This window comes from Triticum urartu, chromosome 3A (assembly GCF_056163025.1).
Source record: "Triticum urartu cultivar PI428250 chromosome 3A, HENAU_Tu73, whole genome shotgun sequence".
Taxonomy (NCBI): domain Eukaryota; kingdom Viridiplantae; phylum Streptophyta; class Magnoliopsida; order Poales; family Poaceae; genus Triticum; species Triticum urartu.
In genome coordinates this window covers 312,965,381-312,982,951 of record NC_141875.1, presented here as the reverse complement: position 1 = coordinate 312,982,951, position 17,571 = coordinate 312,965,381, and positions in this window count along the sequence as shown.

Genomic DNA, 17,571 nt, shown 5'->3' with positions numbered 1-17,571 from the left:
TACCCTACGTCGTGCTTGATTGTTCTTGATGATATGAGTATTACAAGAGTTGATCTACCACGAGATCGGAGAGGCTAAACCCTAGAAGCTAGCCTATGGTATGATTGTATGTTGTCCTACGGACTAAAACCCTCCGGTTTATATAGACACCGGAGGGGGCTAGGGTTACACAAGGTCGGTTACAAAGGAGGAGATATCCATATCCGCATTGCCTAGCTTGCCTTCCACGCCAAGTAGAGTCCCATCCAGACACGGGACGAAGTCTTCAATCTTGTATCTTCATAGTCCAATAGTCTGGCTGTCCGGAGACCCCCTAATCCAGGACTCCTTCAGTAGCCCCTGAACTAGGCTTCAATGACGATGAGTCCAGCGCGCAGTGTTGTCTTCGGCATTGCAAGGCGGGTTCCTCCTCCGAATACACCACAGAAGAGTTTGAATACAAGGATAGTGTCCGACCCTGCCAAAATAAGTTAACATACCACCATAGAGAGAATAATATTTCCACAAATCTAATCTGTTGACACATTTTGGCAGCATGACATCACGCCACGACCCGGTAATTATTTGAACCGTTTTTCTTTAACCAGCCCCGCACATAACGCGAGGCGGTTTCTTGACACGTCTTGTCAAAGCAGAGATCGTGTTCCCGTTATCACGGGATTCTCATCAATACAAACATGGGTAACCCAACCGTGCCTGTTGGTATGACTCCTAGATCTTAGGTAAGTCTCAAACGGCCACGAGGAGGATGCCTGATATTCACCCCCTTTATAAAGGGACAAGGCTTTTTCTTTTTTTTCTCCCGCTCTCAATCGAATCCTTCCCCCGCCTCGAGTTCTAACACCCAAAGCTCAGGTCAGGTACTTCGTACCTTCAATCATGTCCGGATCCAGCCTTCAAGGCCGGTGGATGCCTTCCTCCATCACGGAGGAGGACATCAAGAAGTTGAGGGAGGCCAGATATTTGACCGCCGAAATTTTGCATAGGCTGCCCGCCCGAGGGCCGGTCGTCCCTACTCCCGAACCCAACGAGAGCGTTGTGTTCGTCTCCCACTTCCTCCGAGGACTAGGCCTCGCTCTGGATCCCTTTGTTAGGGGTCTTATGTTCTATTACGGGCTGGATTTTCACGATCTGGCCCCGGATTCCCTTCTTCACATCTCGTCATTTATTATCGTATGTGAGGCCTTCCTCCTCATTACCCCTCACTTCGGCCTGTGGCTCAAGACCTTCGGTGTGAAGCCGAAGATGGTCGAGGGGCAGTACGCAGCGTGCAGAGGTGCTCTAATAAGCAAAATTGCTGACGCTTCATGGCCAAAGGGTTCCTTTCCAGAGGTGTCCGGATTGTGGCAACGGGAGTGGTTTTACGTCACAGCTCCCCGAAGTGCCAAATGGGTAGCTGCCCCCACCTTTCGCTCGGGCGCCCACCACAACTGATGTCATGGATCAGCAGGGGGCTGAGCTGGGGTCCAGCCAAGGACGTGCCAATACTGCAGAGCCGTATCCGAGATCTCTTTAAGGGAGATTTCAGTCTGGTTATGGTAATGCAAGTTATGCTGGTCCGTCGAGTCCAGCCTTGCAAACGCCGACCCCTCCGCATGTGGGAATTCAACCCGGAAGGACCGCACACTATTCAGCATTTCCTCGGCATGACGCACGAGCAGATGTACAAATCGTTCTTCGAACCCCAAATAGAGTGTCCGGACACTACCGAGGACGTGGGCTTGAGCTGCAACCGCCCCGCTGCCCAAGTAAGTAATCCCATGGCCGAACACACTGTCCTTTTACTTATCATGACATCATTCTGAAGAATCGTTCTTTGACCATGACTGGATAACAAAGGCGAAGATGATCCGGTGTTCGGCCCCCCTTCCTGAAGGCTTGGACAATCCGGTGCTAGAAAAGATGCTCGAGCTAGCACCTTGTCTAGTGCCCTCAAAGGAAGATGAAGGGGAGAATAAAGAGGGCGAAAGCGGGCCTCCATCGCTACCTATTCCAACCGAGGGAACGAGTGCCTCCGCAAGGGAGGATAACCAAGGGGAAAAATCTGACATTCTCTCTCCCCGGGGAAGGAAGAGGACTACCTCTGAAGATCCGGAAACTAAGGTTTCCAAACGGGAGAAGAAATCTCCGCCAGAGGGTCCTGCCTCGGAGGGTATTCTTGCCGCACAATGTCCGCGCGGGGATCAGCCCTCTACCGAGCTGTAAGTAATCAAAAAGTACTTAATAGTGAAGATATCCTACCTTACTTCCGAAGACAATAACCGAGGCTTGTAAATTATAGTCCGGATCGCAACCCTTCTCGACAGAGTTCATCTTCGGGGGATCTTCTTCCGGAGATGATGGAGAGAGAAACGCCTCCCCCGGACTCCCCAGCTCAAGAAGAGGGCGACCTTAAAGTGTCGTCGCGAAGGGTATCTCCGGATCCAATATCGCCAGAGGATAACCCTTTGGCTGCCCGACATCCCCAGTATCTGGCTCCAGAGGAGAGCGACAGCAAGGGTTCATAGTATGTGCGGTCGGACACGCTGAAGAATCTTCTGGGGCAAGCTGTTGATGCGGAGCATCCCACGACCATCCCCATGGATGCCACATCAACTATCCAAGCTCCAAGTGGACCAATGACAAGGGCTAGGGCACGTGCTATTCAATCCGAGGTGACATCACTCCTACTTGAGTTTTCTCCCTCTTCAAGTGAGACATGGCTACTGCCTAAGTCCGAGATACTATGTGTCATCAGGTACAATGCTCAAGACTCGGAGCCGAGGACTGTAGATAAAGAGATAGGCGTCAACACTCTGGATAGCCTGGAACTTCCGGCCAGAGCCCGGAACTTCCGGTCCCCGATGACTTCGACCAGCCTAGGCATGCCAACTCTCGGGTTAGCCCGGACCCCGTCCCGGACCTTCCGGCGTCCGGAACCTCCGGCTGGCCCGGACCTTCCGGCCCCCGGATGCTAGCACATCTCCTCTGCGCCAACTCTCTGGTTAGGCCGGACCCTCCCCGGAACCTCCGGCGCCCGGAACTTCCAGCCTAGCCCGGAACTTCCGGCCCTGCCTGTGCGCAGCCTCTTGGGCCGAGGCCCGTGTACCCCTTCGTCACCTAGACTATACTCTATCCCATACAACTTTCTAGGGTTAGCGTTGGTTTAGCTCATACTCAGAGATAGAGCTTCGCTCATCCTCATCGGATCTACTCCTCGTGAGAGACCGCAGCCTCTTCAGAGAAGATCCCTTTGGATTCAAGGCCCCTTTCTAAGGGAAGATCCCCTTGTGGATTCAAGACCTCCTCACGGAGAAGAACTGGTCACCGTGTATCGTCCCTAGTTGTCCGTGGATTCGTGTATCATTCTATGTACCCGAGGATCTAGCACATGTCTGACTTGTTCTTGTTAGTTTGAGTGTTCCTCTTGTGTTTCCCCTTGTGTTTCCCCTCGTTTCCCTCCTCGTGTTCTTCGCGGGATCCGCTTCTTTCGTGAAAGATCGGGCGATTAGGGTTCCACCCTACATCATCTTGGTATCAGAGCAAGGTTGATCACGATTTCGGAGCATCCCCGTTGTGTTTCTAGCCTAATTTTGTTGTTTTTCGTCCTAATATCCGAAAATCCCCACCAGAAATAGCCCCAATTTTTTTTGTGATTTGTTCCTGTGTTGAGATTTTGTTGGTCTTGATCTGTGAAGTTTGTGTGTGGCTCGTAGATCTAGCCTCCCCACCTTTCTTTTCCTCCAATTTCTTCTTTTTCCCCTTCGGATTTGGGCCTTTCCCCCAGTTTTTCCGCCCAAATCCATGATCCCGAAGTCTCTGTTCTTGGCAGAATCCCGACCACCGGAACTTCCGGTCCAGCCCGGGCTTTCCGGCCCCCGGACCTTCCGGCCTTCCCCGGAACCTCCGGACCCCGGACCCTCCATCTTGCCCGGAACTTCCGGCTTCGACAAAAAGTTCGCACTACTTCCACAACTCCGCCCAAATTCCACCAAATTTTGTTCCGGTGCTCACCATATACCATATATACTTCCTCATACCTCCTCCACTCCCGCATAACCCAACTATTTTTAGACCGTTTCGCTCTCCAACACAATTGCTACTTTGAAGTTTGAGAATTTGAGTTGCGGTACCGTATCCTTTTGTGTTTCGGCTATCTAGGTACGGTTCGACATCGACATCACCGTTGCTCATCTCCGCCATGGACGCGTCATCAACAACGACCACCTCGACTACGACTTGGTATTCGTGCCACCATTTTGACACCATACCGGAAGCAAGACCGATAACCTCATCTTGGTATTGGACATATCACTCTTGCCACTACATTGATAGACATCATAGCCTTACTCCTTTGCGTTGCTTACCCATCGAGACTAGCCATTGAGTATTGCCGGCAACGAGACTTGTGCACATTAGTGATCATACTTCCCATAACATACATACATCATTGTTGCCTATATTTGTATCATCTCTTGTGTCACAAAGTTGTCATCGCATACTCACTTGCTATCTTGGTTCGTCAAGCATTGCATGAGAAAAGAGCTCAAACATCAAAGAGCCAACCAAGATTTTAAGCAAAGAGGAAAGATAAGCAAAGAACTTTTAAGCAAGAACCATAGCATCATACAACATTAAGATTGTCATACTCGATCATCTTGGATCATATCATAGCAACACCTTGCATTCAAAATATTTGGGATAGAAGTCGTTGCATTTTTGCTAAGTAGGTTGTGCACAAGTTCTTGTATCCGCCTATCGTGCAACCGTGCTAGCGTCTCTCTAGTGTTGTGCAACAAGAGCATTTTTGTGGATTCCACATTTTGGCTCACCCTTGGTTGCACAACCCCACTTATCTTTTTGTGTGTGTGTTTCCGTGTACCCTATATGCTTGGTCTACTTGTTACATTGCATCTTGCGAATCTTTTCCAACATTATTGAAGCTCACTTACAATTGCATCAAATTTTGTGCCACCATCCTAACCAAGCTCCACCAAAAGCTTTTACTTGTGTAGGTGTGAGAAACCGACAAGAACTCGTACCAATTGTGCTATTTCCTTGTCCTACATTGGAGTGATCCTCGATCCACTTTCAACTTTGGTCAAGGTACATTTGGTACTCGTTCCTCTCTTTCTACCACTCACATTTGTCTTGGAATGATGGATAGGCCAAGTACTTCTACCAACCCACTCTTCATGGAGCAAGACGACAACATGAACTCCTTCGTCACCAAGAGTCATCTCTTTGGTGCACAACATGCTTTGCATCAAGAGCAACAAGCTATGAGTGAACGCATCGACAACCTTGCCACCGACTTGCGACTTTCCGAGCAACGTACAAGGGACTACTTCGACCACAAGCTCGACGATCACAAGCAAGAGAATGACGCAAGGATGGACGAGATTCGCGCTTTGTTGCTCAACCGCTCTTATTCCACTTCAATAAGGAGCCGTTCAAGTCGCCATTCCGACTCAAGTACACCGACATCGAACACTCTTCGTCGAGCCACGCGCACCGACCATCAAGCAAACCTCAATCCGCTTCGGGATACCGACTCACAAGAGCGCCGACGACGTCAAGCCGAAGAAGCCTTTGCGCTAGCTCGAGAATGGCAACAACAACGCCAACATGAAGAGGAAGAACGCGTGCGTCTACACCAAAATGCACAAGATGCCGAGGCTCAACGTCAAGAACAACAACTCCGTGACAATCAAGCACTTGAGGCGCAACAAGCTCTACGCGATGCGAGTTGAGCCGTTGCCGACCGAGGCCGACAAGCCTGTGAAGAAGAGGAAGCACTTCGCGAAGAAATTCACGAGCGACGATTTCAAGCTCGCATGCATCGTCTAGTTCCCCCTCGAGCTCGACGCGTTCCTCCACAAGCTCGCCAAGACCATCAAGTTCATCAAGAGCATGAAAACAATGGGAATCCTCCGCGACAAGAGCAACACGAGGTTGACAACCCTCCGCGTCAAGAGCACCACGAGTTGGACAATCATCTTCAACATGGGCGCCATCATCCCCGACCCCAACACAATGAAGAGCAACGCTATGGCAAGCTCAAGTTCACCATGCCCAAGTTCAACGGAAGCAACGATCCCAAAGAATACCTTTCATGGGCATTGAAAGTTGACAAGATCTTCCGTTTGCACAATTATGAAGAAGAGAAGAAGATCGCGATGGCATCCCTTGAGTTACAAGACTACGTCCTCATTTGGTGGGAACAAGTCATTGAGCGCCGCGAGGCAAGAGGTGATCCACCCATCACTACTTGGGCACAAATGAAGGATGTCATGAGAGCACGCTTCGTGCCTACCTACTACAACCGCGACCTCTTCAAGAAACTCCAACAACTCAAGCAAGGAACCAAGAGCGTTGAAGAATACTACAAGGATATGGAGATTGCAATGATAAGAGCCAATGTGACGGAAGATGATGAGCAAACTATGGCATGTTTCTTGAATGGACTGAATCATCCTATCAAGAAGATCGCCGACTTCCAACCATACTCAAATCTCATCGAGCTCGTGCACCAAGCTACCAAAGCGGAACGCCAAGTGCAAGATGATTTCAAGTATGCCAAGTTCTCATCCAAGTCCTACGGCTTCTCCAATAACCAAGCTTCAATGACTCCAATACCGACTACAAGACCATGTACTTCCAACATCGACAAGTCGACTTCCAAGAAAGCTTCGCCTACTACAAGCAACTTCAAGCCGAGAGCTTCATCATCATCAACCCCTACTGATGAGACCGTCAAGACGAGCTCCCTCAAGTGTTTCACTTGCGGAGGCCGAGGCCACAAGTCCTATGAGTGCACCAACAAGCGCACCATGATCTTCAACGATGATGGCACTTATGATTCCATGAGCGAAGGAGAAATGGAAGCCCTTGAGCAAGTCGCCATGCACCGCCAAGTGAACAATGAAGAAGAACAAGTCTTTTGTGATGAAGACTCAAGCCCCGCACTTGTTGTCTCCAAAGTCTTGACTCTCCAACATCACCAAGATGAAGACCAAAGATGCACCATATTCCACACCAAGGCCGGCATCAATGGACAATCCGTCAAGGTCATCATCGATGGAGGGAGTTGTCACAATCTCACAAGTGAAGAACTTTGCTCCAAGCTCCAATTGCCCAAGACGAAGCATCCACATCCATACAAAGTGCAATGGCTTAGTGACTCCGACACTATCCAAGTAGAGCACCGAGTACAAGTCTCCTTCAAAATCGGCGCCTACGAAGACACCTTGGAGTGCGACGTCATCCCAATGACCGTTTGCCATCTTCTCCTTGGATGGCCATGGCAATTCGATAGAGGAGTCGTCCACAATGGGCGTACAAACCACTATAGCTTCAAGATGCAAGGAAAGGAGTTTGTGTTACGACCTATGTCTCCAAGCCAAGTGATCGCTGATAAGCAAGCCACCCATCATGGAGAGAATGGTGAGAGAGTGAGCCACCAAAAAGAGAGTGAGCGCCACAAGCCCAAATTGAGTGCCTCCACGATGAACGAAAACAAGAACCTCGTTCTATTTGCCACCAAACGTGAGATGAGAGAAGTGTGTGAGAACCCATCTAGTGTCCTACACTACGTCCTCGTGTGCAAGGACAATGCACCACAAACTAACACTTCTCACACTCTTCCTCTAGTGTTGTCTTCTCTTTTGCAGGAATTTCAAGATGTTTTCCCCGATGAGCTACCTCCGGGACTACCTCCATTACGAGGCATTGAGCACCGCATCGACCTCATCCCCGGAGCACCGCTTCCAAACAAAGCTCCCTACCGCGTCAACCCCGAAGAAACCAAAGAAATTCAAAGGTAAGTAAAGCATCTCATAGACCATGGACATGTGCGTGAAAGTTTGAGCCCTTGTGCCGTACCGGTCATTCTTGTGCCAAAACGTGACGGTAGCTTTCGCATGTGCTCCGATTGTAGACCTATCAATGCTATCACCGTCGCTATATGTACCCCATTCCACGCCTAGATGATATGCTTGATGAGCTTAGCGGTGCCACTATATTTTCTAAAATTGATCTTAAAAGTGGTTACTATCAAATCTGCATACAAGAGGGTGATGAATGGAAAACCGCATTCAAAACCAAGTTTGGTTTGTATGAGTGGTTAGTCATGCCTATGGGTCTCTCGGAAGCATCGGGCACTTTTATGCGCCTTATGAATCATGTCTTTCGCCCTTACATTGGTATATTTGTTGTGGTTTACTTCGATGACATTCTTGTGTTTAGCAAATCTATCCAAGAGCATGTCACCCATGTCCGCACCGTTTTGCAAACTCTTAGGAAAGAGCATCTCTATGCTAATATGGAGGAATGCCTTTTTGGTGTTGATAAGCTCGTTTTCTTGGGTTTTGTGGTCTCTTCTAAGGGTGTTCATGTAGATGAGGCCAAGATCAATGCTATTAAGACTTGGCCGAACCAACCAACTTGCATCAAGTGCGTAGTTTTCTTGGTCTTGCGGGTTTCTATCGTCGCTTTGTGAAGGATTTTAGCACCATTGCTTCGCCTTTGCATGCTTTGAGCAAGAAGAATGCACCGTTTATTTGGGGACATCCCAAGATACCGCATTCAATGAGCTTAAGAATTTGCTTACTCATGCTCCCGTGCTTGCTTTACCCAACTTTGACAAGCCTTTTGAAATTCATTGCGATGCTAGTAGTAATGGCATAGGAGGTGTGTTAATGCAAGAGAAGCACCCCATAGCTTACTTTAGTGAGAAACTTTCCGGAGCGCAACTCAATTATCCCATCTATGACAAAGAGCTATATGCTTTAGTCCGCGTTTTGCATGAATGGGAACACTAACTTCGTCCCCATGAGTTTATCATTCATACCGATCATGAGACTCTCAAGTATCTAAAGGGACAAACTAAGTTGAACAAGCGTCATGCTAAATGGAGTGAATTTATTGAGTCTTTTCCCTATGTCATCAAGTATATCAAGGGTAAAGAAAACATAGTAGCGGATGCTATTTCCCGCATTTGCATGCTTGTCACGCAACTTGAGTTAGATGTCATTGGCTTCGAGCATATCAAAGACTTATATGAGCATGATACAACTTTTGCCATTCCTTATGCCAAGTGTTTGTCGAATACATGTTGGGAACGCTATTACATCAAAGATGGCTACCTTATGAGAGCTAACAAACTTTGCATTCCCGAGTCCTCTCTTCGCTTGTTGCTTTTGCAGGAATCTCATGGAGGAGGCTTAATGGGACACTTCGGACGCGACAAGACGTTCGCCATGCTCTCAAAAAGCTACTTTTGACCTAAGATGTTTCGGGATGTCAATCGTTTCACCAACCGGTGTTCTACGTGTCGCAAAGCTAAGTCCAAAGCTCAATATCATGGTCTCTATATGCCTTTACCAATTCCATACCAACCTTGGGAAGACATTAGCATGGACTTTGTACTTGGTTTGCCTAGAACTCGAAATGGGAAAGATTCCATATTTGTCGTTGTGGACCGTTTCTCCAAAATGGCACATTTCATTCCTTGTCACAAGATAGACGATGCTTCACATGTTGCTAATCTCTTTTGTAGGGAAATATTGTGTCTCCATGGTGTGCCAAAGACAATTGTCTCGGACCGCGACGTCAAGTTCCTTAGCTACTTTTGGAAGACCCTATGCGCCAAGCTCGGAATCAAGCTACTCTTCTCCACGGCGTACCATCCTCAAACCGACGGCCAAACAGAGGTGACAAACCGAACACTCTCCGCTCTACTTCGAGTACTCATCAAGAAGAACATCAAGGAGTGGGAGGAGTGTCTACCCATCGCCGAGTTCGCCTACAACCGAGCAAGACACTCAACAACCGGGAAGTCCCCTTTCGAGGTCGTCTACGGATTCAACCCTTTGTCACCATTGGATATTCTACCTCTTCCACTCCAAGAGCGAATCAATTTGGACGCAAGTGCATGAGTGACCCATCTCAAGAAGGTGCATGAAGATACAAGACACACCATCGAGCGCCAAGTACAACGCCTTGCGACCAAGCTCAACGTCAACAGGCAACCTAAGGTCTTCAACATTGGTGATCTCGTGTGGCTACACCTTCGCAAGGAGCGCTTTCCACAAGAACGCAAGTCTAAGCTTTGACCACGAGCAGATGGACCCTTCAAGGTGCTCGCACGCTACAACGACAACGCTTACAAGATCGACCTCCCACGCGACAAGTACAACATGAGCGACATCTTCAACATCAAAGATCTCTCTCCCTTCCATCGTGATGAAGAACTCGATCCGCGGACGGATCTTCCCCAAGGGAGGGGAGATGATGCGGAGCATCCCACGACCATCCCCATGGACGCCACATCAACTATCCAAGCTCCAAGTGGACCAATGACAAGGGCTAGGGCATGTGCTATTCAATCCGAGGTGACATCACTCCTACTTGAGTTTTCTCCCTCTTCAAGTGAGACATGGCTATTGCCTAAGTCCGAGATACTATGTGTCATCAGGTACAACGCTCAAGACTCGGAACCGAGGACTGTAGATGAAGAGACAGGCGTCAACACTCTGGACAGCCCGGAACTTCCGGTCCCCGGACCTTCCGGCCGACCCAGAGCTTCCGGCCGCCGATGACTTCGACCAGCCCAGGCGTGCCAACTCTCGGGTTAGCCTGGACCCCATCCCGGACCTTCCGGCGCCCGGAACCTCCGGCCGGCCCGGACCTTCCGGCCCCCGGATGCCAGCACATCTCCTCCGCGCCAACTCTCTGGTTAGGCCGGACCCTCCCCAGAACCTCCGGCGCCCGGAACTTCCGGCCCTGCCTGCGTGCAGCCTCTTGGGCCGAGGCCCGTGTACCCTTTCGTCACCTAGACTATATATACTCTATCCCGTACAACTTTCTAGGGTTAGTGTTGGTTTAGCTCAAACTCAGAGATAAAGCTTCGCTCATCCCCATCGGATCTACTCCTCGTGAGAGACCGCGGCCTCTTCGGAGAAGATCCCTTTGGATTCAAGGCCCCTTTCTAAGGGCAGATCCCCTTGTGGATTCAAGACCTCCTCACGGAGAAGAACCGGCTACCGTGTATCGTCCCTAGTTGTCTGTGGATTCGTGTATCATTCTATGTACCCGAGGATCTAGCACATGTGTGACTTGTTCTTGTTAGTTTGAGTGTTCCTCTTGTGTTTCCCCTTGTGTTTTCCCTCGTTTCCCTCCTCGTGTTCTTCGCGTTCTTCGTGGGATCCGCTCCTTTCGTGAAAGATCAGGCGATTAGGGTTCCACCCTACATCAGCTGTCGTCTCGGAAGCGCATCGTACGCTAATGGGTATGGTAATTGAAAGGATTTCATCCGCCGAAAGCGGTTTGCACGAAGCTTTTATGAGTCTGCTGAAAGGCTTCGAGGTACGTGAAATAATGTATGCCTTTAACAGTACTGCATACGTTAGGAATTCCCATGCAGATAGTAGCCCGTGAGACTCTGGTTGTCATCGAGAACAACGGCAAACAGACGATCATAGTCCCAGGTAATAACTAGACCGCCTTTATGTGAAGGTGGTTGAAGCTCCGGTGGCTAGCCGCACTGATGGGTTTGCCAAACTAAAGCGACAGCTGGATGCGGCAGATGCCGACATCGTGCTTGTCAACAAGCGGCTTGACGAGGCACAGGGTGAGTGATTTTTCTGGTGATCGTCACATAATAAGAGCAGCATGATGCCAGTATCTTTAATATGTTGTGACTGCAGATGGAGCTGCCACCATGGAAACCCTTCGGGCGGAGCTTGGCCGAGCCAAGGAGCAAGCAAGGAGTAGCAATGCAGCCGCTTTAAAGGTGGCCGAAGAGTTAAGGGCCGAACAGGCCGCGCATTGCGAGAGCAAGGGAAAAATAGTCAAGATGGCTGTAGAGTTAAAAGATGCTGCTGACCGTTACCAGCTTCTTGAAGAATAAAACCGGGCGAAGGCGACAGACCTGGAGAAGGCCCGGGTGGCTGCCAAGGAAGCCCGCTCCAAAATTGGAGCGACGAAGGAGGAGCTAAATCAAGCTGCAGATATCGTGTCTGGGAAGCCCTTCTCGTTGCGGACTAAGTTCGGAGATCCGAAGTATGCTCCTCTGGACCGGCTATTGAGTTTTGCGGACGCGTACATGGATTTGGCTACAAGTGCTGCTGATGCAGCCGAGTACTTCAAGGATCAGAAAGGTCCCGAAGTGGAAAAGTTGTTCTGGTCACAGTTTCACGCTCCAGTCCGTCCGCTGCTGCTGAATGAGTGATTGACCGGTTGGGACGAGCTCCATAGGTTGTCCGGACTTGCCATGATGTCTGTTGTGGATCACCTGTGACCGGGAGGGCCAAGGCCGAGTAGCTACTTTAGCTTAGTGCAACAATTCCTTGAAGCTGTGCCACACATCGATGCTGTAAAGAGATCAGCGTGCATAGAAGGTGCACAGATGGCCCTTGCCCGTGTCAAAACATACTGGGCGGAGATGGAGGCCACCACTGTTGCGGCACAGGGTTCGGCCATAGGCCGAGTGGCTGCCGAGCACTACTTTGAAGAAGTCCTTGAAGGCGCTCGTTCGATAGAGGCTCAGTGCTCGAAGAATATTATTTTCCAGTGACATGTAGTCCCATTGTACAAACAACGTTTTTCTGAATTAATCAAGGCTGTATTTATACTTTTTCCTGAAAGTACGATGATGCCTCCTGTGCGGCCGTTTATGTATATATGTATATAACCTGAAAGTTTGCAGTCGTCGGCTTCCGCCCCCACGCATATAATGCGGGGGTGTTCGCAAAAGATGCATATCCACACTTGATCCAACGTCTTGGTCCGTTAAGGAGGTGATAGCGTAGCGAACGAGGCAATCAGACTATATTGCTTTAACACTTTCACTTAGCCATAGGAGTTTGACAGTGGGGCTACTATATAGCCCCTGGTACTTCTGCGCTCGTCCGAATACGGTGCGTGTACGTACATGACCGGGAAACGGGCCTTTGTTAATGCGGAGGAATCCCGAAGATTCCGATTAGTCATCGAGTGGTTGACCAGTCTCTCGCTATATCATGACAGCCAGTTTTCGGCTTTCTCTACTGAGGTGCTCATCCGGATGAACCAGGGCACAATCACAGTAGTTCTCCCAGTGCTACCTTAGCCGATATAACGGAACGTAAGGTACCAAAACGTGGGAGCCGGGCAAACCCAACATTTGACCAAAGACATGATTCGGAGCTGATGCATATAGGGCCAAACTCGCGACGCCGAACACTCCCTAAGGTGTTTGGTCTTTATAACATGTACCGGGCTAAACAATGCCCTTTATAAGAAACCCCATGTGTCCAGGTACGTGCAAAATCCTAGCGTGGCCACATGCCAATAACGCCGGCATCCTTCTCGGTTGTGTGGAGTATCCGGAGGATGTGAGCAACAAGAGACAGTAAAAAAGGTTTACGCAGGGCCTTAATCTAAAAAGAAACCTTTGGGCGGGTCCCTGCTACATGTCTACGCCTGTGTCTCTATTGTGCCGTGTCCTGAACAGGTGTAGCACGATTGTAACCTGCAAAAGGAAAGAACTTAGGTGAAAGTTGCCGTGCCGAAAAGAAGAATGAGTTATCAGAATTCCAGAGAAGCCTGGTTGAGCTGGGCTGTCCATGATTACACGCGGGAAGCCCCTGGTATCATTTTATGAGGGTTTGGAAACCAATCTCATGCATGTATGATGGAACGCCAGACTCGTCTAACCGTGTCCGTGGTCTTGACGACCTACCATTTTTCTGGTTGGTGAGGCCGTCTAGTGTGCGGCTGTTAGAGCCGCCGCGTCCTCTTCCGTACGTGAAGAACGGTTGGTATTTCCGCTAACTGTAATGACGCCTCATGGACCAGGCATCTTGAGCTTGAGAAAAGCATAATGCGGTATTGTGTTAAAACGAGCGAAAGCCGCCCTTCCGAGCAGTGCTTGAAAATCACTTTGGAATGGAGCGATGTGAAAAGTTAACATTTCACTTCGGAAGTTATCGGGAGAACCGAATACCACCTCTAGTAGTAGAGAGCCCGTGTAGTGGGCCTCTTGGCCTGGTATTACTCCCTTGAAGGTAGTATTACTGTGGCTTATTTATGTCGGGTCTATCCCCATTTTGCGGACTGTGTCTTGATATATCAGATTGAGATCACTGCCGCCGTCCATGAGGACCCTTGTGAAATGGTACCCATTTATTATTGGGTCTAACACCAAGGCCGTCAGTCCTTCGCGCCGGATATGTGTATCGTGATCCCTACGATCAAAAGTGATCGGGCAGGCCAACCAAGGGTTGGACCTAGGGGTGACGGGCTCTATGGCGCGTGTGCATCAGAGTGCGTGATTGCTTCTCCTCCTTGTCACATGGATCACGTTTACTGTTTTAACCTCCAGTGGAAACTTTTTCTGTCCTCCGGTGCTTTGCTGGCGAGGTTCATCCTCGTCTTCGGTTGGTGTCTCCTCCCCTTTGTGTTCGGCGTTTAGCTTACTGGCCTGCTTGAAGACCCAACATTCTCTGTGGGTTTGATTTGCAGGTTTGTCTAGGGTGCCGTGAATCTGACAGACTTTGTCAAGAATTTTGTTTAGGCCAGATTGTCCTTCTCTGCTGCCTTTGAAAGGCTTTTTCCGCTGACCTGGTCGGGAGCCCCTGAATCCGGCATTTACCGTCGTATTATCTGGGCTCCCTTCTTTATTTTGACGCTTGTTTTTGTTGCGTCGTGATTTACCATTGCCATCCCTTACTTCGGATGTGCTTGGGTCGCTGGTGCTGCTACGGGCCAACCAGTTGTCCTCGCCCGCACAAAAGTGGGTCATGAGGCTTGTTAGGGCTGCCATTGTTCTCGGTTTTTCTTGACCGAGGTGTCTGGCGAGCCATTCGTCTCGGACGCTGTGTTTAAAAGCTGCTAAGGCTTCGGCGTCCGGACAGTCGACTATTTGGTTCTTCTTGGTGAGGAACCTATTCCAAAGCTTTCTGCGGACTATCCGGATTGTTGGGTTATATGACTTAAATCGTCTGCATCCGGAGGTCGAACATAAGTCCCTTGAAAATTGGCCCGGAAAGCGTCCTCGAGCTCCTCCCAACTTCCAATTGAGTTTTCGGGGAGGCTTTTCAGCCAGTGCCTAGATGGCCCTTTAAGCTTGAGGGGCAAGTATTTAATGGCATGGAGATCGTCTCCACGAGCCATATGAATATGGAGGATGAAGTCCTCTATCTAGACTCCAGGGTCTGTGGTTCCGTCGTACGCCTCTATGTTCACCGGTTTGAATCCTTCTGGGAATTCGTGATCCAGCACCTCATCAGTGAAACATAGTGGGTGTGCGGGACCCCTGTATTGGGATGCGCCATAGTGTTCGGACGGTTGTGGTATTTGGTGTTGGTTGTGTACCGTAGCGCGCTTCCTAGATCCATAGATAGATCTGGTCGCGCCGGATTTTTGACGCAAGTTCTCACGTAGAACGTGTGTTGACTTATGCGTGACTTTGTTAGCCGCTCTATCGCGTTCACAGGGTGGTGGATACGGCCGGTTGGCCGTATCACTTATCGGCTGTATGGGCTCTAAGGCCTCATTGTCGAATTCCGGTAATAACTTGCACTTTGGATAGCTATTTGGGTGGTAGCTTCTACCATACTTTGTTACTTTGTTCCACTTGCTGTTGAGCGTATCTTGTGCGACCTTGAGCCTTTGCTTCTGTTTTTTCAGGCTTCTCGCTATGGCAGTAAGCCTTCTGCAGAGGTTTTCTTGCTCCAAGTGTGTTTCCGGGATGATGGGTGCATCTTCGTCCGGACTGTTCTCTTCCCTAGGCGGGGATTGATGAGGCTTATCTTTGGCGTCATCATGTTCGGACATCGGATCCATACTATGTTTGCAATTTGCATCTTGATCATTTTCTGCCACCGGGGTGGTGCAGTTGTCGTCTTTTCCAGAGTCGCGTGGACTATTATTATCGCTGTTTTTGCTATGGCGGGACTTAGAGCGGTGTCGCTGACGTTGGCGCTTGGGTTGCTTCTTAGAGGGGTCATCCTCTGCTTTCTCGTCGCCATTGGCTTCATTGGGGGTGTCCACCATGTACACGTCATGTGATGAAGTAGCGGTCCAGCGCCCTGTGGGCGGTGGTTCCGGTTCGTCTGCTGCATCGTCGTCCATACCGTTGATGTCTTCGGAGTCGAAGTCGAGCATGTCGGTTAAGTCGTCGACAATGGCTACTAAGTGGGTGGTGGGTAGGCAGTGAATTCCTTCGTCGTCCGTATCCCATTCTAGCCGGACATAGTTCGGCCAGGGTTCTCCTGACAGGGAGAGAGACCTTAATGAATTAAGCACATCTCGGAAAGGTGAGTGCTGAAAGATATCTGCGGAGGTGAACTCCATGATCGGCGCCCAGTCGGACTCGACGTGCACGGATATGAGCGGTTCGGAGTCCATGGCCGGAGATGAAATCAGTGGTTCGGGGACACGGCTCTCGTAAGGGGTGAAGTCAGTATCCGGCTCTATCGCCACTAAGAGTGTGGCCTCCGTGGCGGGGTCCATCCCTCCGGTCTCGGATGGCGCGACTTGCTCCGGATAAAAGGCTGGAGTAGCTGCGGATGCGATCTCCCGAACACTGTGCGACGATAGAGTTATGTCTTGCTCGTCGTGACTGCGCGGTGCGTCCGGCATGGGCTCAAATCCGTCGAAGATCAAGTCTCCGCAGATATCGGCCTCAAGTTTCCAAATCTGACCTGATGGCTAGGGGCGTAGCTCTCAATCTGCTCCAGATGGCCAAGCGAATTGGCCCGCAGTGCAAAGCCGCCGAGTATGAAGATCTGTCCAGGGAGGAAAGCCTCACCCTGGACCGCATCACTAGCGATGATCGAAGGATCCATCGAGCCTTATGGTGACGACACAATGGAACTCTCAATGAAAGCACCAATGTCGGTGTCAAAACCGGTGGATCTCGGGTAGGGGGTCCCGAACTGTGCGTCTAAGGCGGATGGTAACAGGAGGCAGGGGACACGATGTTTACCCAGGTTCGGGCCCTCTTGATGGAGGTAATACCCTATGTCGTGCTTGATTGTTCTTGATGATATGGGTATTACAAGAGTTGATCTACCACGAGGTCGGAGAGGCTAAACCCTATAAGCTAGCCTATGGTATGATTGTATGTTGTCCTATGGACTAAAACCCTCCGGTTTATATAGACACCGAAGGGGGCTAGGGTTACACAAGTTCGTTTACAAAGGAGGAGATATCCATATCCGTATTGCCTAGCTTGCCTTCCACGCCAAGTAGAGTCCCATCCGGACACGGGACGAAGTCTTCAATCTTGTATCTTCATAGTCCAACAGTCCGGCCAAAGGATATATTCCGGCTGTCCGGAGATCCCCTAATCCAGGACTCCCTCACTGCCCAATGCAGATGCCATCAGGGAAGGAGCACCGAGTGCCGACACACCCATGCCAGCCGTTTCCCCTCGTCAAGTGACCCGCACCTCTCCATCGAAAGTTGCTACAAAGACTATGAGGCCGAGTCCTCTAGATCAAGGTGGCCTGGCATCCTCGTCAGTGGTGGTGCTGCATGCAAGGTCTACCCAGACCCCTCCAAGTGAAGCAATGGTGGTTCCTGCCTCGAGGCCAACACCTGCGA